The 25,303-nt window shown below is 40.0% G+C and overlaps 1 protein-coding gene across 1 annotated transcript in view; it reads right to left on the bottom strand.

Moving 5' to 3' along the window:
- Window positions 1–25,303, bottom strand: part of LOC134302448 (zinc fingers and homeoboxes protein 2) — a 95,560-nt gene that overhangs the window by 12,036 nt on the left and 58,221 nt on the right. The window lies entirely within an intron of this gene.

Genomic DNA, 25,303 nt, shown 5'->3' with positions numbered 1-25,303 from the left:
CTTTCCCAACCAAACTGAACCAAACCTAACTCAAACCACCTCCCCGGGTCTGGTGGTGCATCATAAATCAAGATAGAACAGAAGAATTAAGAACAGAACAGAGGTTTTCATGATTGTACAGACTGGATTGCCATCCTCCATGATCTGATAAGTCCTCACCCTCGCTCCATGTATCCCAGCTACCGAGAGCTCAAGTGAAAGGATGTCTAGAAAGTAAAACAATAATTTTCTAGTGATTCCAGTGGTTAACCAAGAGTTTCTTCGCTGCAGTTAGGGCACAAAGTAACAATTGCTTCTGTCAAAGTGTGATCTTGAGTAGAGAAAAATCGTTCCAAAGCAAAATAGGAGCTGAGCATAGAACATCATGATTCAATAGAGCCGTGAGATCATCAGCCGGTTGGTGCCAGAATGTAAGAACATCGGGGCAGAGAGGTTTAGGGGCCTTGCTCACAGGCCTAACATTGGCTGCATGGCAGCGCCAGGATTTAAACATTTACATTTACATTTTCGGAATTTAGCAGACGCTTTTATCCAAATCGACTTACAGTTGTGACAGTATACAATCTAACCAATTGAGGGTTAAGGGCCTTGCTCAAGGGCCCAACAGTGGTAACCTGGCAGTGGTGGGGTTTGAACCAGCAACCTTCTGATTACTGGTCCAGGACCTTAACCACTAGGTTACAACTAGGCTACAACTGCCCAAACCCACAACTTTCCAGTTGGTAACCCAACAGCTCTATCCACTAGGCTACAACTGTCCCAAAAAAAATAAAAAGCCAGGGCTCAAGGATTGTTTTCACATGAAGAGGCACCAGCTTCAGAAATTTTAAGCACCACTATTTTATAGCAACCATGCCACCTTCCATTCCTTCCAATACTTGTGTTTTTTAAACAGAATAAATCTGAGGTTCAAATTCCTATCACTGTTACTGGCAGTCGGGTGGGGCAGTGGTGAAATACATTAGCCCACTACCAGTGTTAGAATCAAAGCTTTCAATTCAAACATCTACACAGACATGATTAGCCTAGTCTGGAAAGAAGGGCACCAAACCGTCTAGCTATTAGGAGGTGCACTTGTCAGTGTGGTCTCAGATAATAATTAGAAGAGTTGCTATCCAATGTAAAAACTGTGCCAAATCCGGTGTTTGGTTTATTAGGATTTTAACGTCATGTTTTACACTTTGGTTACATTCATGACAGGAACGATAGTTACTCATTACACAAGGTTCATCACTTCTCAAGGTTATATCAAACACAGTCATGGACAATTTTGTATCTCCAGTTCACCTCACTTGCATGTCTTTGGACTGTGGGAGGAAACCGGAGCTCCTGGAGGAAACCCAGGCGGACACGGGGAGAACATGCAAACGCCACACAGAGATGACCCGGACCGCCCCGCGTGGTAGTGGTGTGCGATACTGCAAAATTTTGTATGATCCGACACCAAGTAGATACAGGGCCAGTATCGCCGATATCGATACTGATACCGATACTTTTTAATAATTAAGGTAGATGCTTCTTCAAATTGCTAAATCTGAATACATTTTCATGACATTTAAGTGTATTATTGTAATACATACATTTTTCGTAAGTAGCTGCTCTCAGTAGGGTTGTAAATAAATTCAGTTGTTTAAAGCGATCCGATTTCTTGTTTCTGGAGCTTTACTTTCTCACAACGTTACCATCATGGCGTATCACCACAAAGTGGCTAACGCAAACCACGTTGTTGTGTTTGCTGGGTGAATACATTTGTGCATTTTTAATAGTGACCGAATACACGTTTCTTTGTTAATTTAAAATAAAAATTAATGCTATTCTGTTTACAAGCACAAAGTCAAAAGAAAAGAGCTCTCATTCACCAAAACACAGTATAAGAGCCTCACTATGCGTGCTCCGATTCATGTGCGTAAGGTGCGTCTGTACTTTACATACGTATAGTTTACACTATTATTTTTATAAAATCACCCCTATTTCTGTATCTGCAAAGCAAAGTATTAAAAAACTTACAATCTTCTAATGCCTCGTAATGTACTGATGTCTGTTAGGATTATAACAACAAAACAACGTGACGGTACCACAACAATACCACAACAGAGCAGGAGGGGAGGAGCGAGGTGAACATGTAAGATGTGAGAGGAGCGGCGTCTGTACAGACATGATCTTTACTTTCTGACGAAACGGGAGAAACGTGCTGAATGTAGAGGACAAAAAGTAAAACTAACGTATCAATCCCATCACACTAGTATCGATCCGATACCAATACCAACCTTGGTATCGATAATATCGATATTTGGATCGATCCGCCCACCACTACCACCTGGGGATCGAACCCAGGACCTCCTTGCTGTGAGGCGACAGTGCCACCCCAAACCAGAATGATCTGCTGTGGTGAGCCCTAAATATGGAAGCAGCCAAAAGAAAGAAAGAAAGAATTTGTGCAACCTGGATACATTCAGTCAGACACAATGATTTAGAACTGTGATTAAACTGACCGAATGTATTTTAGATCAGTCCTGTTATAAGGAAATAAGATACTTATTAGCCAATTAGAAAATAAGATTTTCTTAGGATTTATAGGAAGAAAAATACACAAAAGAAAGGCGGAATTGAAAATCATTATTTACCAGCTAACTGATGAAACAAGGGATTAAAGTATTAAAGAAAATGAACACAATCCCAGAAAAGGAATGAGCAAACAAAAGAATAAAATTGAATCTAAACTGATTTTCCACAGAGATAAAGCAAAGCAAACATTTTCTCTCAGGATGATGAGATTGATGAGTAGAGGGATTTTCATCCTTTTGTGTCACATCACAAATCAGCTCTTTAGTGCATCTTTACGGTGACTCAGCAGTTCAGTACCTGATAAAAGTTTCAGCAGCAGGAATCTAATATTTGTTAGAGCAACTCCACAGTGGAGAGGAAATAAAGTCAAGTCATTTCCACTTTAGAAAAGCAAATCTCACAAAGAGAATTTATTTATAAGAGTTGTATTCCTGTATAGTTATTGCACACATCAGCGAAAGCTTACTTACAGACAAACCTCACAGTGCATTTTTTTAAAACCCAGTACCAGCTAATAATTTCTGTGATTTGTTTCTTTTTTGTCTGTCAACATGATAACATGGTCATAATACCAATTAAGGGACAAAACGTCTGTACTGGAGAGATTAGGACACCCCATGGAAACCTTTGTCTTTTTAAACATATGAACATTTAAGCTTCATTTGAGCAGTACTGAGAGATGGAGCTTAAAAATTACTTTTAAACACAAGTTGTAAAATGTAATGAACAAAAATGGAAATTTATTGTGAGGAAAAAGTTTGGACATCCCCACATTTATTACTACTTAAAATGTCTAAAATTAGAATCCGGTACACCACATCAGCTGCAATGATTAGAGCATCATTAGAGGACATTGGAACTTATTTAAACCTCAGACATTAGTTTGGTCTGAGGTCTTCAGAAAGAAGGTTGTAGATGCATATGAGTCTGGGAAGGGATTTAGAAAGATCTCAAAACAATTAGAAATCAGCCATTCCACTTTACGGAAAATAATTTACAAGTGGAGAACATTTAAAACAACTGCCAACATGGCCAGGTCAGGCCGTCCTAACAAGTTCAGCCCAAGAGCAGACCGCAAGATGTGTAAAGAAGTCTCCAATAATCCTACACTGTCATCACGGGACCTACAGGTAGCTCTTTCCACAGTTGATAGCAAGGTACATGCATCTACCATCAGAAAGAGACTGCACAAGTTTGATTTTCATGAGAGGTGTGCAGGGAGGAAACCCTTGCTGTAAAAAAAAAAAACATCAGGGCAGGACTAAAGTTTACCAGAGAACACCTAGACAAACACCAGGACTTCTGGAACAATGTGCTTTGGACAGATGAATCCAAAGCTGAATTATTTGGGCACAGTAACTGAAGACATGTTTGGCACAAACCAAACACAGCATTTGAACACAAGAACCTCATACCAACTGTGAAGCATAGAGGTTGAAATGTCATGGTTCGGGGCTGCTTTCCAGCAGCAGGGCCTGACAGGCCCTCCATTAAAGAATCCACGATGAATTCTTCACTGTATCAGAGGGTGCTTGAGGAAAATGTAAGACCATCTGTTCAAAAAACTAAAATTGAAGTGGAGGTGGACCACGCAGCATGACAACGACCCAAAACATTCCAGTGAATCCTCCAAGGAATGGCTCAAAAGAGAGAAATGGAGAGATCTGGAATGGCCAAGTCAAAGCCTGGATATTAAACCTATTGACATGCTGTGGGGTGATTTGAAACGGGCTGTGCATGCAAGAAACCCCTCAAACCTCACAACAGCTGAAGAAATTCTGCTGAGGAGTGGGAAAAACTTTCTCCCAGTCGATGTCAGAGACTGGTAGATGAATCCGGATGCTATCAACTGTGGAAAGAGCTACCTGTAAGTCCCGTGATGACAGTGTAGGATTATTGGAGACTTCTTTACACATCTTGCGGTCTGCTCTTGGGCTGAACTTGTTAGGACGGCCTGACCTGGCCATGTTGGCAGTTGTTTTAAATGTTCTCCACTTGTAAATTATTTTCCGGATTATAAAGCCAGTGATAGCTCAGTGGTTAAGGTACTGGACTAGTAAACAGAAGGTTTCCGGTTCAAGCCTCGCCACCACCAAGTTGCCACTGTTGGGTCCCTGAGCAAGGCCCTTAACCCTCAATTGCTCATCGTGTTCTGCTCATTGTGTAAGTCGCTTTGGATAAAAGCGTCTGCTAAATGCTGAAAATGTAAATGTAGATGGTTATAGGAAATGTCTAATTGAGGTTATTTCAGCCAAAGGGGGAAATACCAGCTATTAGGGCATAGGGTGTCCTAACTTTTTCCTCACAATAAATTTCCATTTTTGTTCATTGTTGTTTTATTTGTTTAGTTATATAAGCTCCATCTCTCAATACTGTTCAAATGAAGCTCAAATGTTCATATGTTTAAATATGTTCAAAAAGACAAAGGTTCTCATGGGGTGTCCTAACTTTTTCACATGACTGTAAATTCCAGTTAAATATTTTTTACTGGTGTTTAATAGTGGTGGTGGAGAGCATGTAAATCTCATACACTGGGTGCTCAATTGGGTTGAGAAATCATTAAATTTTTTAGTGACTCTTCATAACCTGTAGAGTAAATAGTGATCCTCAAGGAGACCATTCCCATCAGAAGAGAAATGGCCCATCATTTCTCTGAATACTAATTAGACACGCAAGACAGAATAACTTTGAAGCAACATGCCCACCCCAGCATAAGCCATTGCCAGCAACTGTTCATCTTATGTTGCCCAATGGAACAAAGTTGTTTAGTGTGGCTAAATATGTATACCATAGGCATATAGTAATGTCTTTCTAGCAGATGGTGTAAAAATAGGGTGGCAAAGCGGCTCAGTGGGTAGCACTGTCACCTCACAGAAACAATGTCCTGGGTTCAAGTCCCCTTTTTGTATGGAGTTTGATTGTTCTCCCTGTGCCCATGTGGGTTTTCTCCAGATGCTCTGGTTTTCTCCCACAATCCAATATATGTTCTTCCAGTAACTGTGTGGTTTTCCAAAAACACGCAAACGGTGGTTTGGCTTTACAAAATCACCCCCTAGGTATGAGTGAGCAAGTGAAAGTCTGAGCGTGATACCCATTGGATTAGATTGGCACTGTGTATTTCTGGGTGGTGTTTGCCCCCTCTGCAACTCGGAATAAGAATAAATGGTAAATAATAAAAAGAAATGAATATATCTTCTTTGTAGCAATTTCTTGACCTGTTTTCAGTTTACACCAGTGTAAGAAATGTACAAATCAGTTGTTTAATGCAATTATGTCACAAGGCTGAATATCCATCTCTGTTAAAGTCTATCGTATAGTACAGACTGTTCACAGAACAAATTTAAATGTACTTACAAAATTTCTGAAAGCATGTCAGTGTTAGTAAAGCATCTGGTGAAAGATACGAGACCACATCGAAGACACTAAACATAACTTTGAGTCTAGTTCCATCCATCATAAAGATGGACAGACACTGATCAAAGCATCAAAAGGGAAACTGGTGACAACTACGTCAACTGTCACTCTGGCTGTGATTGAAGGTGATGTCCATCATCAACCACAAAGAAGTGTTAGAGCCAGCATTGCAAAACATTTTCTGGAAGACTTAACTCAAACTCAAACAAATAACAAAAAATCTTGTAGTCAGATAAAACTACAGTACAGTAGAATCTTTAGTATTTAATTATTACTGTAATGTGAAAGTTAAATATACTAAAGCCAGCTAACACAACCTCACTGTAAAATATGAAGGTGGATGTATAAGGTTGTAATTATTTTAGCAGCAAGAACATACTGGTCAGTGTTAATTGAACAACTGACTGTTCAAATTACAGAGAGATGCCGCTTATGTCTAGTTCACACTACACGATTGTTGCCCTGGTTTTCGCTCGGCGACTGGTCGGCGCTAGATTTGCCGGCTCTGGAGCAACTTGGTGTTCGCTCGGTGATCGAAACTTGGCTCTCAATCGCTATGTGTGAACTACCCAACAACTCGATCTGAGCGGCTCGAGATTTCTAGCATGTCAGATATCTGATCCGAGTTGGGCGACTGGCAATGAGTGCTATGTTGAACAGCCAATGAGAACACAAGATACGGTGTGAGGGAAACGCAGGGTAGGTGTGTGGTGGTACAGGGGCATAATATAGTTTAAATCAGAATACACTGGCAAATACAAGTTTTACAGTATTTCTGACCTTATTGTTCTCTACAAAACACCAACGCTGCATTGCAAAAAATATTTATTAACCTCCAACTCACTATAGAACAGAATCCATGCTGTTCGTGTTGCCAAATCCACTCAGATTTATATATTTTTCCTCTTTGTTTTACGCTGCACATCAGCGCACAAACTCTGATCACTCGCTACTTCTTGACATGCATTATTGGAAGTGGTATCATTAATCAGAATCAGAATCAGAATACTTTATTGATCCCAGAGGGAAATTGCAGTTTTTTACAGTAGCACCCATTTATGAAAAACAAAAAAAAAAGAAGAAAAATTTAAAGTTAAAGTTAAAAAGTTATATGCACACAATTAAATAATTAAAATGCTTACGTTATTATTATTGCACATATGAAAACTGAATATTGCACGTATGAAAACTGAATATTGCACATATTAATACTGAATACTACACAGACCCCACAAACCCCTCGTCACGTCTCGCATTTGTTTTTGTGACAAAACGTAGTTTGGGAGACCAGAGAAGCTCCCCTGCAATTCCAGTTGGTGATAGATGGTGTAGTGTGAAACCCCCTATCGCCAATCAGTCATGTAGTGTGAAAACCACACTGACTTGAAAGACTCCCGATTACAAGAGATCCAGTCGTGCAGTGTGAACTGTACAGCGATCTGACGACTTGCAAAGTCGTGTAGTGTGAACTTGGCATTAGGTGGCGCAGCGGTAAAACATGCTAGCACACCAGAGCTGGGATTTCGAATACATCGTATCAAATCTCAGGTTTGCCAGCCGGCTGGGCAGCCACATGAACAACGATTGGCTGTTGTTCACAGGGTGGGATGAGCCGCACCAGGGTTCTTCATAACTGGTGCAATTACAACCTCTGCTGGCTGATTGATGGTGCCTGCGCAGAGTTAGGGAATAATGTTGATCAGGGTGTGGCTCATCTCATGCAGGTGAAAAGAGGCAGTTGGTACTGAGCATGTGTCGAAGGGGGCGTGTGTCAGTAGCAAAGCTCCTCAGTCAGCAGTGGAGGGTTGTATCGGTGGAGGTGAAGCGTAATGCAATCAGGGTAATTGAATACGACTAGATTAGGGAGAAAATTGGGAAAAAAGAGAGAAAAAAAAATTACAAAGACATTTTCTTATGTGCCAAAATTTTTTTTTTGATTGGACGGATAATTAAACAAAGAATTAGCAGCAGCGAAGTGATTATAAAATAAAGAAAATAAATATAAAAGAATGCATGTCCTTAAATGGCCAGTCAGGTTTCAGGTTTTAACTCCAGTGAAACAACCTAAATAGTTTTGTTAATAGGAATGGGTCGAAATTGGTCACCTGGGTTATTCAAAATAATACGGTCTTGGACTGCTGGCTATAATAGCTGACAAAAATAGTTCAGCCAAGTACTACACTAAAATACAATGACATTTATCTCATAATTTACTCTAAGATTCAGGGGTGCCAATAATCCTAAAGCAAATAGTATATTGTAGATAGACAGATGGACATTATTGGCCTCCAGTAGTTAAACAAGCAAAAGAAGAAGAACTAATACAAATAAAGTAAGTAAGGTGTAGGGAATGTACAACTTGTATATATACAATATACGGTATGCAAAAAGTATGTGCAAATGATGCATCTGCCTTAATAATAATAATACAAGTAGAGTGTCTACATTATGATCACTAACAGGTGAAGTGAATAACACTGATTATCTCTTAATCATGGCACCTGTTAGTGGGTGGGATATATTGGGCAGTAAGTGAACATTTTATCCTCAAAGTTGATGTGTTAGAAGCAGGAAAATGGGCAAGCATAAGGATTTGAGTGAGTTTGACAAGGGCCAAATTGTGATGGCTAGACGACTGGGTCAGAGCATGTCCAAAACTGCAGCTCTTGTGGGGTGTTCCCGATCTGCAGTGGTCAGTATCTGTCAAAAGTGGTCTGTCAAAAGGAAGGAACAGTGGTAAACCGGAGACAGGGTCATGGGCGGTCAAGACTCACTGATGCACGTGGGGAGCGAAGGCTGACCCGTGTGGTCCGATCTAACAGACGAGCTACTGTAGATCAAATTGCTAAAGAAGTTAATGCTGGTTCTGATAGAAAGGTGTCAGAATACACAGTGCATCACAGTTTGTTCCATTAGGAAGGTGGTCATGATGTTATGCCTAATCGGTGTACATATGGGTATAAATATAAGAATGAAAATATCAAAGAGGAATATGTAGGCCTGGAAATGGTAGTGCAAATGTGTTTCTTAGTTTGAGTTTAGTTTAATTTCGTTTTTATTCGTACAGCACCAAAATCAAAATCTACCAACCACAATAAGGTCACAAAACACTGAATATTGATGGTTGGCAGCATCTTGTTAAAGCTATGATTTCTAGCAGAGACTGGCTGTCTGGTCAGCGTTGATTGAAAAAAAAAAAAATCAATTGACACAGTACAGGCATAGCTCGGATGATCTTATTTGCTAGAACACTTACACTGAGGGGATGGATTGAGGAGACTGACCCAAAAAAACACAGGAGTGGATTAAAACAGAAAACTGATGACCACTTTTTTAAGGGTGACAATTATTCTGGAGTCAGTTGGTATATCTGAGAGCATCAGAACATTCAATAGGTTATAATGCACCAAAAGCAAAATCCACCAATCATGACTGTGTAGTTAAAATGAATTGACTGATGAATTTTCCATCAATCTGCTGCAACACTGTGATTAAAAAGGACAGTGTGGTTAAATCAAAAGCCCAAAAAATTCCTTTTCATGCTCAGAGAAAGCCACAAGTCTTAGCTTTTATTCCAACAGGAAACTTGTACATCCTCTTTTCTAAATTTAATAAACGATTTTTCGCTCTCAGACAATTAAACTGATAAAATACGAAGGCTGACTTCATATCCATGCGGTCGTTATGGCAACTGCAGTGCAGTGTGACCTCTGCGCTGCATATTAATGACTCCGCCTCTCTCTCAGGTGCTAATTAGAAACGCACTCGCAGCCGCCCAGTGGAGCGCAGACGAGTCCATACGTGTGATGATCAGTGTGTGTGTGTGTGTGTGTGTGTGTGTGATGATCTGTTGCGCATGGTGAGTGACGGGGGGTACGTGTTGGCATCACCGAGGTGACGAGCCCATCGTAATGAAACATGCATGAGGCGTCTACTGGGCCCAACTGGCACCACACACTCCTTAAAGACAGGCGCGAGCAATTACAGACACAGTAACGTCTCTGCATTTCCATTTAGGAAAGTATACGTTGTTTATTTCATTTTTCTAACCACTCCATTGTGGTCAGGGTCACAGTGGTCATCTAAACACATTAAGAGAGACAGACATCGGTCCACTTCAGGCACATTTGCACCTATGAAGTACCTGTTGTTTTTCTAAATCTGGTCTCTTTTTGTACCTCATTCATGCAGTTATTTTTACTAACCATTTTAGCTTGGTCAGGGTCATGATGAGTCCAGCAAAGCTCAGAAACAGTGCACACAGAGAATAATTTCACCCTGGACAATATACACCAATCAGCCATAACATTAAAACCACCTCCTTGTTTCTACACTCACTGTCCATTTTATCAGCTCCACTTACCATATAGAAGAACTTTGTAGTTCTACAATTACTGACTGTAGTCCATCTGTTTCTCTACATGCTTTGTTAGCCCCCTTTCATGCTGTTCTTCAATGGTCAGGACTCTCCCAGGACCTCCACAGAGCAGGTATTATTTGGGTGGTGGATCATTCTCCGCACTGCAGTGACACTGACATGGTGGTGGTGTGTTAGTGTGTGTTGTGCTGGTATGAGTGGATAAGACACAGCAGCGCTGATGGAGTTTTTAAACACCTCACTGTCACCACTGGACTGAGAATAGTCCACCAACCAATAATATACAGCCAACAGCACCCCGTGGGCAGCGTCCTGTGACCACTGATGAAGGTCTAGAAGATGACCAACTCAAACAGCAACAGATAAGCGATCGTCTCTGACTTTACATCTACAGGGTGGACCAACTAGGTGGGAGTGTCTAATAGAGTGGACAGTGAGTGAACACTGTGTTTAAAAACGTCTGATCCACTCATACCAGCACACCACCACCATGTCAGTGTCACTGCAGTGCTGGGAATGATCCACCACCCAAATAATACCTGTTCTGTGGTGGTCCTGTGGGGGGTCCTAAACAGGGTGAAAGCAGGTTAAAAAAGTATGTAGTAAAAAGGATGAACTACAGTCAGTAATTGTAATTGTCTAACTACAAAGTGCTTATATATGGTAAGTGGAGCTGATAAAATGGACAGTGAGTGTAGAAACAAAGAGGTGGTTTTAATGTTATGGCTGATCAGTAGACTTACTCACACCTGAAAGCAATTTGAAGCAACCAGTCCATCTACTTTATACATATACAAGTTGAAGTGAACTTAAAGTCTCCGATCAAAAGCACAAGGACATATGACTTGTATATCTGCATTATCTAAACACTGTAGCATCCTGATATGTCCAGTGCCATTTCTCTGGCAACCCATTAAGCTGATATATAAGCCAGTGCAAATGTGACCATCTATTACACACCAGATTGTTTTTAATTATTTATTAAATTATTTTTAAGACTGTATGACTAATTGCCAGAATAATGAGTAGACCATGAATGGAAAAAGTTCAGATTTAAAAATCTGGCTCGGTAACAGCATTAAATTTTGGAACAGCATGTGTTGTGGCTAAACCCCCACAGAGCACAGGGCTGCAGGAAGCAAAAGGTTAATTAGCAGAATGAATTTTGTGCCACCATGAGTATGTTTTTACAAAATTCAGACACCAAACATGTTGCTTACCAAGTGTCCTGTCATGTTTTTTTTTCTTAATAGAAAAAAAGAGCTACCATATGCTGAAGATAGCTATTATTCTGCTTTGTGTTATAGCTAAAAAAGCAAATGAAATGACGACAGAACAGCAATAAAATAACGAATCACTGTGTATTATGTGCTTTCAATTTTCTGTTTTATTAAAGCGTTGGCATTTGCAGCCACTGTGGATGTACAACTCCAAATCAAATGGGGTTCAAATGAAGTGTTCCTTACATTTACTTTGACTTTTATTTGATTGCAGACAGTTTGAACCCAAAATATTTCATGTTCTGTCTGGTCAACTTTATTTCATTTGTTAATACACCTCCATTCCTACATTTCAGGACACATTCTAAAAAGGTTGGGACGGGGGCATTTTAGGGCTAGTAATGAGGTTAAAAAACTAAATAATGATGTGATTCCAAACAGGTGATGTTAACAGGTGATCATAGTTTGGTACAAAAGCAGCATCCAGGAAAGGCTGAGTCTTTGATGAGCAAAGATGATCAGAGGATCTCCAGTTTGTCCACAAATGTGTGAGACGAAATGATTAAAATGTTTACAAACAATGAACCTCAAAGAAAGATTGGACGGGATTTGCATATTTCTCCCTCTACAGTGCATAATATCATTAAACCATTCAAGGAATCAGGAGGAATTTCAGTGCGGAAAGGCCAAGGGTGCAAGCTTAAACTGAACGCCTGAGATCTTCAATCCCTCAGATGGCACTGCATCAAGAACCATCACTCAACAATAGCTGATATAATCACATGGGTGAGGGATTACTTTGTCAAACCTTTGTCAAGCACTACAATACAGAGTTACATGCACAAATGCTACTTACAACCTTACTGTGCAAAAAAGAAGCCTTGTGTTAACCATGTCCAGAAGCTGCGTCAACTTCTCTGGGCTCTGAGGCATCTAGGATGGACCATCACACAGTGGAAATGTGCATTGTGGTCATATGAATCAGCATTTCAGGTCTGTGCTGTGCGCTCCGGACCAAAGACAAAAAGGACCTTCCAGACTGTTATCAAAGGTCATTTACACTTCTGTGATGGCTGAAACACTAAATCACTTGGTCTCCTCGATGCCAAACGTCTTTTAAGTGTGGTGAAAAGGAATGGCAACATAAATGCTTTAGTGTCCCAACTTTTTTTGGAATGTTTTGCAGGCCTGAAATGCAGGAATGGATGTTTATTAATAAATGAATTGAAGTTGAGCAGATAAAACATGAAATATCTCAGATTCATCCTGTCTGCAATCAAATAAAAGTCAAAGTAAATGTGAGAAACTCTGTGTTTTTAATTATTTGCATTTTCCACACTGTCCCAACTTTTTCTGATTTGGGGTTGTAGAAGGAATTGTTGTGTGCTGCGAGAGCTTGTATTTATACAACAGAGAAAATCTGGTTATATATTTAAATTAATATATTTACACCTGTCAAACACTTGAACAGTTGAACAGTGTTAAATGTTAAGGACTCACACAGCAGTTATAGAACGACTCGTTAATTAGCAGATACATTACAGGCAAAGTAGGTGTGTAAACTGACCATGAGTTTATTACTCTTTTTAAAACCATGTCCATTAATATACAGTTGGCCCCCATTGTGCAGATATGAGAGCCACCACTCTTGAAGGCCCATTCAGCCAAAAGAGCATTCGACTCAAACTTGACAGGCTGATCCACCTTCAGCGCCCATAACTGCAAACTCTTCACATAACTGGATATCAGCTTTTCACATCACAGAATTCTTTTATTTTTTGGCCCTCTCTTGTTTGGAGAATTACTTTAAATTGCTTTAATTAAATCACACAGAAGCATAAAGTGCCCTTAAAAGGTCCTGTCACAGCATCTCAATCTTTGATTAGACCACTCCAAATTCTTAATTTAATTTTCTTTTAAAATTGATCATGTATGCCTCATTGAAATGCAGTCATTACAGTCAATGTTAAATGCAATTAAAATTGGAGTGATGTGGAAAACATGCCAAAATGAAAAGTAAAAGATCCACTGCGGTGATTTAACGTCACTCAACCTGTTAACAGAAAAAATACATGTAGGTGTTCATGCCTCAACGACTTCAACTAGATAGTGATTACTTTTCGTTTTGGCATGAATACTGCACTGCTTGGACTATTTTAGTCGATTCTTTTTCTAATGGTTTTAAAAATACATTCTAAAAAAACAACAAAACAACATATTTGTAAATAAGCTTATGTAGCCCTACCAGGTTTACATAGGTTGTGAAAGAGCAATTTGGGACATAGCTGTTCAAGAATGGACAGCGTTTTAAAAAATTTCTGGTAAGTATTTGCCGCTGACTGCAACTGGACAGTGATTACTTTTTGTTGTGGCACGATTACTGCACTGCTTGGACTATTTTTCTACATGCTCTTTCTAATGGCTAAATTATATTCTAAAAAGCAATATGTTTGTAAATAAGCTTATGTAGCCCTACCTACAGGTCTATATGGGTTGCAAAAGAATGTTGTTCTAGAATGGACTGCGTTTTTGAAACTGGTAAACTGATCTTTTGCCACTGACTGCAACTGGATAGTGATTACTTTTCATTGTGGCATGAATACTGCACTGCTTGGACTATTTTTGTCCATTCTCTTTCTATTGGTTGAATTACATTCTGAAAAGCAACACGTTTGTAAATAAGCTAATGCAGCCCTACTAACAGACTTATATGGGATGTGAAAGAGCAATTTGGGGCATAGGTGTTCAAGAATGGACAGCAGTCTTTGATGCTGACTGCAACTGGATAGTGATTACTTTTCATTGTGGCACGAACACTGCACTGCTTGGACTATTTTTGTTCATTCTCTTTCAAATTGTTGAATTATATTCTAAAAAGCATTAAGTTTGTAAATAAGCTTATGTAGCTCTACTAACAGGCTTATATGGGTTGTCAAAGAGCAATTTGGGGCGTGACTGTTCCACAATGGACAGCATTTTTTGAAACTGGTAAGTCTTTGTTGCTGACTGCAACTGGATAGTTATCACTTTTCATTTGGGCACAAATACTGCACTGCTTGTACTACTTTTGTTCATGCTCTTTCTAATGGTTGAATTATATTCTAAAAAGCAAGACAATTGTAAATATGCTTATGTAGCCCTATTAACAGTCTTATATATGTTGTGAAAGAGCAATTTAGGGCGTGGCTGTTCCAGAATGGAGAGCGTTTTTTGAAATTTTTTGGAAATCTTTGCTGCTGACTGAGAGGACCTGTCCCATGTTACCTAAAAGCCACTTGACTTTAAAAAGCAGGTAGTCATCTGTATGTAAACTATCCTCCACTTGTTGAATTAAAGTGTTTATTTTCTCTGTTACTTTGTCTCAAAAAAAGACTTTTTCTCATTATGCAGCTATGAGTGATTACTTTTGTCTGGTCTCTCTGCCACGCCCCAAATTCAGTAGAGGATCGTGATTGGATAGTGATTACTTCTAATTTTGGCACGAATACTGCACTGCTTGGACTATTTTTGTCCATTCTCTTTCTAATGGTTGAATTATATTCTAAAAAGCAACAAGTTTGTAAATAAGCACATGCAGACCTACTAACAGGCTATATAGGTTGTAAAATAGCAATTTGGGGCGTGGCTGTTCCAGAACGGACTGCATTTTTGAAACTGGTAAGTCTTTGCTGCTGACTGCACCTCAATAGTAATTATTTTTCATTGTTCTAAAAAGCAACAAGTTTGTAAATAAACCTATGTAGCCTTATATAGTTTGTGAAAGAGCAATAAGGGGCATTGCTGTTTTAAAATGCACTGCTTTGCCACCGACTGTGATGACCTGTCCCATGTTATCTAAAAAACATTTAACTTTGAAAAGCATGTAGTCATCTGTAAGTAAACTGTCCTCCAATTGTTAAATTTAAGTGTTTATTTTATCTACTCTGTCCTAAAAATAAATTTTCTCTGCATAAAGTTACAGCAATGAGCGATTACTTCTGTGTGGTCTCTCAGCCACGCCCCAAATTCAGTAGAAAGTCACGATTGGACAGTGATTACATTTCATTGTGGCACGAATACTGCACTGCTTGGACTATTTTTGTCCATTCTCTTTCTAATGGTTGAATTATATTCTAAAAAGCAACAAGTTTGTAAATAAGCACATGCAGACCTACTAACAGGCTTATGTAGGTTGTAAAATAGCAATTTGGGGCGTGGCTGTTCCAGAACGGACTGCATTTTTGAAACTGGTAAATCTCTGCTGCTGACTGCACCTCAATAGTAATTATTTTTCATTGTTTCATTGTTCTAAAAAGCAACAAGTCTGTAAATAAACTTATGTAGCCTTACCAACAGGCTTATATAGGTTGTGAAAGAGCAATAAGGGGCATTGCTGTTTTAAAATGCACTGCTTTGTCACTGACTGTGAGGACCTGTTCCATGTTATCTAGAAAACACTTAATTTTGAAAAGCATGTAGTCATCTGTAAGTAAACCATCCTCCACTTGCTGAATTAAAGTGTTTATTTTCTCTTTTACTTTGTCTCAAAAAAGACATTTTCTCATTATGTTACAGCTATGAGTGGTTACTTTTGTCTGGTCTCTCTGCCACACCCAAAATTCAGTAGAGGATCGTGATTGGATAGTGATTACTTCTCATTTTGGCATAATATACTGAACTGCTTGGACTATTTTTATCCATTCTCTTTCTAAAGGTTGAATTATATTCTAAAAAGCAACAAGTTTGTAAATAATCACATGCAGACCTACTAATAGTCTTATATAGGTTGTGAAAGAGCAATCTGGGGCATGGCTGTTTCAGAATAGACTGCGATTTTTAAATCTGTTGTAAGTCTTTGCTGTTGACTGCAACTGGATAGTGATCACTTTGGCACAAATACTGCACTGCTTGTACTACGTTTGTTCATGCTTTTTTAAATACCGGTAGTTGAATTTTAGTAAGTTAGTAAGTACGTTTATGTAGCTTTACCAACAGGCTTACACAGGCTGTGAAAGAGCAATCTGGGGCGTGGCTGTTCCAAAATAGTCAACTTTTTTTGAAACTCTTTGGAAGTTGCCGCTAACAACCTACATGTGTTGCTTTTCTGTTAAGAGGTCTAGCAACGTTAAATTAATGGAATGGATCTTTTTCTTTTCATTTTGCCTTGATTTAATTTCACAGTCAATTGTTTACACTTCAGCATTTTGTTTTTTATATGCAGATCCTGATGTATAGTTTTTCAGTAACAGTGTAATAGTGGTGTTGCTTTTTATTTTGGGACTTATTTTGGATGTTACTATGTAAAAAGCAAAGATGTGTGTACTGCGTTTCCACTGCAGTGATTGCATCTCAACTAATTCCTCTCCATAAAGCTAGACCCTTAATTGATGGTCTTCTAAATGCCATAAATGTAAAAGTCCAATCTCTTTTAAACAATTCAGCTCAACAGTCCACAGAACATTATCCCAAATGGCTTGGTGGTCATCAAGGTGTTTTTTTGGCAAATGTGATGCTGATTGGTTTCTGCCTTTCAACTGTTCCATGGATACGATTTTTGTCCACTCTCGTTCTAAAAGTTAAATTACATTCTAAACTGCAACAACACACAGGCTGTGAAAGTAAAATTAATTACACTGCTATCACAAATCAAACAAACAAACAAATAAATAAAAATAGGTTTGCACCAGCAGTAGCCTTTCCACAGTCTCACGGTGCAGCACGCTTCTGTCTTCTGAGGCTTTTTGAGGGGTTCAACATTTAATGGCACTTCACAGCAGCACCCCTCGGGGTGACAGGCCCGTGATTGATGTTAAAAGCCAGATTTACTATCCTTTCATGAGAATGAACCCCATGTGTATGGGTTCCTGAACAAATACAAAGAAAAAAGGAAGGACCGCAATATAAAGGAAGAGAACGAGAGAATGCGAGGAAAATAGCGAGAGGTGCTTCTCTCTGTGGGATATCTGAATTTGAATACGCCCCGAATTAATTTCAATCTTATCAGAAAGGTCGTTAATACCTTATCAGTTCTGCAGAGACAATGAGGATAATCGCTTTAATACTCTGAGCCTCTGCGAGAGAGAGAGAGACATAAGAGATCAGTGCTGAGATCAGGACAGAAAGACAGAGCGAGAGGTACATATTAAAAAAATCATAACACTAAATCATCCTACTACAAATGATTAATTAAGGAGCACAACAGGTGTAATACACGCACAGCACGAACAGGCTACGTGCTATTCCAAACAGTAAGAAAACCAAGCTGCGTCGGTGAATCAGAGCAATCCGAGCACGAGGGCACAGGCACGACTGTGACGTCTCGAGCCCGAACGGGAGCCTGACGCTGCCGTTTCGCATTTTCTGCTCGGTAACGGAGCCTCATTAAAATAATCAGAGTTTAATGGCAGATTTGGGGTGAATCCCCTGGCAGGAAGACTCGAGCACAGAACGGGACACTGGACTAGTTGCCTTGGTAACCAAAGCAAGCCCGTAGCGTGATTGGATCGCGTCCTCTTCAGGCGCCGAAGAAAGAGCCACTCAAGATGAGCGCCGTTGATTATCGATCTGATTGATTAAGCTCTGCAGATGAGACTGTGTTTAAAATTCACACAGGAGGCTTAAAAAGGTTTAGAGAGAAAAAAGTCTCAAATGGAATACAGTGATTTTTATTTTAATACAAATTTGAAGATCGTAAAGAAGATCTAATCACAGGCATACACTCAAAATATTATACAATTAAAACACACTCAAAATATTATACAATTAAAACACACTTAAAAATATACGTACATTTTTTATACATTATTAGTGTAATGTTTGGTGTTTAATGTTTGCTCAAATGTCTATAATTTACACTTGTTTTAACTTACATTTTTATTTTGATGGGTCTTCTTGTGACCATGGTTATGTCAGTCTGTGGGATGGATTCACCCCATGTTCCAAATTATTATGCATGTGCCATTTTTGTTTGTTTTTCCTAAACAGTCGGTATGTGCAAAGATTTTGTTTTATCCTCAACAGTAATATTACAGTGTGGATGTTATTACAAGTGGAAGTACTGATAATAGCAATGGCTTTATTTATTTTTTGAAAAGAATGCAAGATATGTTGTTCCAAATTATTATGCAGAATTCAGTTTTTAAAAACATTTAATGGTCATAATGACATTCATATCATTTCCAACAGAAATCTGTTATTTGCTGCATACACAGCAAATACACAAAAAGTGAGCCTTTCTTTGAGATGACTTTAACAACTCTCTTATGCATGAAACGTAAGTCCATTTAAAGTTTCTGCTTGTATTTCATTTGAGGATGCCAGTATTGCCTCCCAGAGCTGCTGTTTTGAGGTATACTGACGATCACTCTAATACATCTTCCTTTTACGGATACTTCACAGATTAACAATAAGACTGAGTACAGGAAATGATGGTGGCCAAATCATGATTTAGTCTCCTTTTAGGCCCATAACAACTAATGCGTCAAAGGGGTTTTTGCAGCATGGGATGGTGCATTGTCTTGCATGAATATGATTTAATTTCGGAAGGTATTATTCTTACTTTTATACTACGGCAGAAAATGCTCAGTTAGAAACTCCACATATCGTTTAGAGGTCATTTTAACACCCTCAGGGACCCTGATGGGCCCTACCATTTCACTTCCCAATATTCCGGCCCAAATCATCACTCCACCACCTCCTCGCTCATGATGAAGTCTTGTAGGAACAGGGTGGCCGTTTACCAGCCATTCAGACCTCCATCCATCAGGACCATCCAGTGTAGCATGATATTCATCAGTGAATAAAACTGTTAGAAAATTAGTCTTCATGTATTTCTGAGCCTTCTCTTGGTGAGCTTTGTTTAGGGGTGGCCAAACTACAGGTTAATATACAACTGCCAGCCTGTGGAGGGTCCTTCATCGAGAGGTTTGTGACACTCCGGAGACACCAGCAGTTTCAAATACATGTTTGCTGCTTATCAGTGGCATTTTTACAGCTGCCCTTTTAATAAGATTAATTTGTCTGACAAAAACTTTCCTTAATAAGTCTTTATCAGATCACATGTGAATCACTCACAAATCTTTTTACTTTTTGATGATCTCTCTTCAGTTTTCGTGAAATATCAGTTGTTTTCATGTCTTTTGCAAGACATTGAACTTTTTCATGCTTTTTATCTTTCAAAAGGTCTTTCTTCCTCACCATATTGCATGAGAACTGTGACTTGCTTAATAATGTGGAACAATGTATTTAAGTTACTTTCCCTTTAACCAAGATCATCTGGCAATCTAATTAACAAACATGCCTTAGATTGATACCAGACATGTAAAAAGATATGAGTAATAAAACATGCAAACACTTTATTTTAAAAACTAAAACCTAATTGTTCATTTTATCGAATTAATATTAATATTTCACTTGCATAATAATTTGGAACGCAGTGTAGTGTGTCCAATTTTTACCCGATTGCATTATGCTTCCTTTCTACCGATTGAGGAAACCGAACTGACACATGCCCCCTCCGACATGTGAGCAGTACCCGACTGCACTTTTTCACCTGCACTAGGTGAGTTCATATGCGGATCAGCCTTGTGCATGAAGAGTCACACCCTGATCAGCATTATTCCTCTACTCCAGGGGTACCCAATAAGTCGATCGCGATCTACCAGTCGATCGCACAGTGCACACTGGTAGATCGCGCCTCATTCAAACAGGTCAACGTGTTTGACATGAAATGTGGCCACTGTTTCTTTCATTTGCGGTTTGTAACCTCCACCTAGTGGACAATTTGTGAAATGCAATTTATTACGGGTTAGAACAAACTGGTGCATGCACTTCCCATGTCTGCGTGGCTTTTCTCCAGGTTTGAAAGCATGCCAGTAGGTGTAATTGCTGCTCTAAATGTCACCTGTATGTATGAGTGAGTGAATAAATGAGTGTGTTTGTGACACTGGACCCATGCTTGCCCTGTAATGCTGAATATCAATATAGGAACTAAATAAAAATAAGCTACAAAGCATTTTTAAAAGATGATGAGGCCAACCTTAAAATTGGATCGCGAAGACCTGTCAACGGAAATAGCAGATCTCAAGCCACAAAAGTATGGGCACCCCTGCTCTACTATGTGCAGACGCCATCAAAGGTCGTAATTGCATCAGTTATGAGGTCCCTATCCGGCTCCCTCCTTGGATGAACAACAGCCAAACGTTGTTCATGTGGCCGCCCAGCCCAGCCGAATGGCAGAGCTGAGATTCGATACGCTGTATTCGAAATCCCAGCTCTGGTGTGCTAGCGTATTTTACCGCTGCGTCACCTGAGTTGCCACCCCATGTATGTTTAAGCCTTAACTGTGCCATAGCCATCTATTTTCAGAAGCTGAAAACAAAATAACTGGCAACAATTTATGGTGGCATTTCTGTATTCCTTTTTGATCAGGGTGACACTAGCCAATCATAAACATCTTTGAGATTATGTTTTTTAAAGGGGGCAGTGTGCGCCCCATTTTTTAAAAAATATTTTGTTTATGCATTTTCTCCCCTTTTTCTCCCATTTAGCATGTCCAGTTGCCCGATTGTGTCATGCTTCCTCCCCACCAATGCAGATTTCCGCTCTGATTGAGGAGAACAAAGCTAACCCACGCCCCCTCCGACACGTGGGCAGCAGCCGTATGCATTTTGTCACCTACACATTAACGAGCGCATATGCGGATCAGCACTGTGTGTGGAGAGACACACCCTGACAGCACTCTTTTACCGTCTCTGTGCAGGCGCCATCAATCAGCCAGCAGAGGTCGTAATTGCATCAGTTATGAAAGAGTCCCTATCTGGCTTAATATCTGTGCCACCCCTATCTGTGCCACCCAATCGTCGTTCATGTGGCTGCTCAGCCCAGCTGGCAGGCAGAGCTTAGACTCGATACGATGTATTCGAGATCCCAGCTCTGGTGCTCCAGTGTGTGTTTTTACTGCTGCACCACCTGAGCAGCCGTGTGCCTGTTTTAAGTGTCCTGACTTCCCCAATGATCGGCAAGGATTTTTTTTTTCATTTTAGTGGGACACATCTGATTTGTGGTTAAAAATGTGAGTAGAAATCTGATTTGTGATCAAATAGTTATTTATTTTATATTTTTTAATTATCATCAGTTAAACCATGATGACCGCGATGATGACAATGCCGGTGTGAACACAGACTGATGAGTGATCAGCAATTTGGGCGACAAGAGGCGAAAAGATGCTGCCGGTCTGAACGTAGAGTAAAATGGACATAAATATAAATTGGTAGCTGTTCACACTAGTCAGGTCGCAACTGGATCTCTTGTAATCGAGATACTTTCAAGTTGGTGTGTATTTCACACTACACGACTGATCGGCGATAGGGGGTTTCACACTACACCATCTATCACCAACTGGAATCACAGGCGAGCTTCTCTGGTTTCCCAAACTACGTTCTGTCATGAAAACAAATGCGAGAAGTGACGAAAGGTTTAATGATACCACGTCCAAAAATGCACATCAACAAGTAGCGAGCGATCAAAGTTTGTGCTCTGATGTGCAGCGTAAAATCAAGTAGGAAAAATAAATGAATCTGAGTGGATTTGGCAACACGACCAGCATGGATTGTTCTATAGTGAGTTGGAGGTTAATCAATATTTTTGCAATGCAGCATTGCATGATAAGGTCAGAAATACTGTAAAACTTGTGTGTGTGTCGATGTATTCTGATATAAACTATATTATGCCCCTGTCCCACGTTTTACAACTTCTCCCCTGCGTTTCCCCTCACACCGTATCTTGTGTTCTCATTGGCTGTTCGACATAGCACTCATTGCCAGTTGGGCGACTCAGATTCAGATATCTGACATGCTAGAAATCTCACTTCGGAGAGCCGCTCAGATCGAGTTGTTGAGCAGTTCACACATAGCAATTGAGAGCCGAGTTTCGATCACTGAGCGAACACCGAGTTGACCCCGAGCCGGCAAATCTAGCGCCGACCAGTCGCCGAGCGAAAATCAGGGCAAAAGTCGTGTGGTGTGAACTAGGCATTATTGGCAGTGGTGACAGTGGTAGTTTAGCAGGTAATGTATTATTAATTAGAAATTAATCCATTTAATTTGAATTATTAATTAGACAGTGAATTGTTCCAGCACCCCTACTGCCAGGTTACCAATGTTGGGCCCCAGATAAAGGCCCTTAACAACTTAATTGCTTGAAAAGTATTCTGTTAATGTGTTACAAAAGTCACTTTGGATAAGTAAGTGCCACTAAATGCCATTAATATAAATACTGCCACTTATACAGGCATACTGGTTTGATTTGTACTGGGACTTAATCTAAAACATTTGAGAACCACTGATCTGGAAGAAAAACCCAAAAGAACCAAATCATTTTCCACTCACTAGATTACAGACTATAAAATAAAAGACTAAAATAATCTGATACCTCCAGACAGAACGATTCCCACTCATTCCTGTCTGATCATTCGTGATGGAGAGGCTATGCTATACGAGAATCGCCATTAAGCAGGTCCAGGCCCGAGATCCTGCTCACCAGCCAAGCGGCAAATATTTTGGCTGCACAGAGAGTACGGCCTGCTGAAGTGCAGATCTGAAAAACGCCTGTCTCCTCTCTCATTCTTTCGTCCTATCCCACTCTGGCTCTCCCTCATTCTCCCTGTCCCCCGTGAATACATGCAGCATGGATCTGTTTACAGAGGGGCGGAGACGTGTTTGCGGTGACGCTAAACACCAGCAGGAACTAGGAGGGAAAGAAAGGGTACGGCTGGAGAAAAGAAAGACGGCACTGTTGACTATGGAATAAAGGACAGAGATAATAAACACAGGAGCGGCTGTGTGTATCTGGCCCTGCCAACGTACAGCAGCTGGTAAGGATGTTTAAAGATGCCGTCTGTGGTAGTACCATTATTACATTTTCAGGCCATCATAGTGGTCTAACATTTATTCATGGTTTAGGATATTTTCACGAGGACATTTTTACTTCACTAAAATAATCGTTCCTCTGGTGCAGCCAGATGGGAACCACCAGGGCCCTAAGATATTCAAAAAATAACATATTATAATCTAAACCTAATTCAAACAAATCCTTGTGACTTCACTGTGTCCTATCACTGTGTCCTATAAATGAAATTTCTCCCCAGTAGTACAGTACAGTAGAGTGAACCGGCGACAGGGTCATGGGTGGCCAAGGCTCATTGATGCACATGGGGAGCGAAGGCTGGCCTGTGTGGTCCGGTCCACCAAACGAGCTACAGTAGCTCAAACTGCTAAAGAAGGTAATGCTTGTTTACATGAGTGAGAGACTTTATTTTGTCGGGAGGCTCGCTTTGTTCTCGCATTTTTCTTGGTCTTTTATGCTTTATTTATGCAAGTCGTAGTGCATAGTGATGCACCAGCGCTGTTTCAGTAGCCACCAGCAGTACTTCAGACTCAGAATAATAGAAACTCTGAGTCCCACTATATGATCCTCCACCACACATGGTAAATGAAATTTCTCTCCAGTAGTACAGTACACAAATTTTAATATTTAGTTACAGGTTGTACATTACATATTAATATTTCTATTCAAGTTGTTCATTTTACTATTTATCATATGTGTGTGTAGCACTTTTGTGGACCTTAGTGCTGTATTTTCGTAAATTTTCGCACCCCCTGGGAAAAAACCTTGCTGTTTCGGACAATCGCATTTTACGGACCAGTTCTCCCTCTTTCAGTCCATTAAATCTTTTTGCCCGCCCCCTCCGACACATGGGCAGCAGCCATATGCATCTTATCACCTACACTTTGACGAGTGCAGTGCAGCTTAGCACTGTGCATGGAGAGACACACCCTAAGAGCACTCTTTTCTCATCTCTGTGCAGGCGCCATCAATCAGCCAGCAGAGGTCATAAATGCATTAATTATGAGAGAGAGACCCTCTCCAGCTTAATCCCGCTCATATCAGAACAACAGGCCAATCGTTGTTCATGTGGCCGCTCAGCCTAGCCGGCAGGCAGAGCTGAGACTCGATACGATGTATTCGAGATCCCAGCTCTGGTTCCAGCATGTGTTTTTACTGCTGCGCCACCTGAGCAACCGTCCAGTGTCTTTTTTTATTTTGTTAATAAAATGCCTGTTCGACTACCAGTTCGGGTGTTAAAGGTCTGCTTCAAATGACACAGATAGGACAGCTAGAAATTACCACTGTGGAAATAGCAAAAAATGGTTCTAAGTAAACAAACTTTGCACCAAACATAGTTAAAACACAGTTGCAGTGAAACCATCAACAGTAATGTTTTAGATAAACAGCGTCAGGAAGAAAAAACACATGTTTAAATTAGTTAAAACAACAATTCCAATTACCACCAAGTTCTAGCCTCCAACCGGGACACATTTCTGCTTTATTATGCTGAACCGTGCACTCTCATCTAGTGTGTACAAGCTTATCAGTGGAGTTAATGTGAATAACACAGACGTGAGGGTCACGACAAGCTCCAATGTACTGCTCATTAAATGTGTGAACATTTTAAATGTGAGGGAAAAACACACTGCCCTCACTAATACAGTCCAACTAAAACTCATTCACACAAATGAACATCTTCACATTAAAATCTGAACCTAAAACCTCCTCTCTGTTGCTTATTATTGTCCTCAACACTAAATCAGCCTTCCACCAAGTCCTGTCATGTTTCTGACTTTGTGTTTTCTGTCTGTATGACTGTCTTCATTGTTCTGTAAGAATCCGAGTTACTGAAAAGCATGAA

Source organism: Trichomycterus rosablanca, chromosome 1, assembly GCF_030014385.1.
Source record: "Trichomycterus rosablanca isolate fTriRos1 chromosome 1, fTriRos1.hap1, whole genome shotgun sequence".
NCBI lineage: Eukaryota > Metazoa > Chordata > Actinopteri > Siluriformes > Trichomycteridae > Trichomycterus > Trichomycterus rosablanca.
Note: the sequence above shows the minus strand (reverse complement) of the source record. Positions and strands in the feature narration are given on the sequence as shown.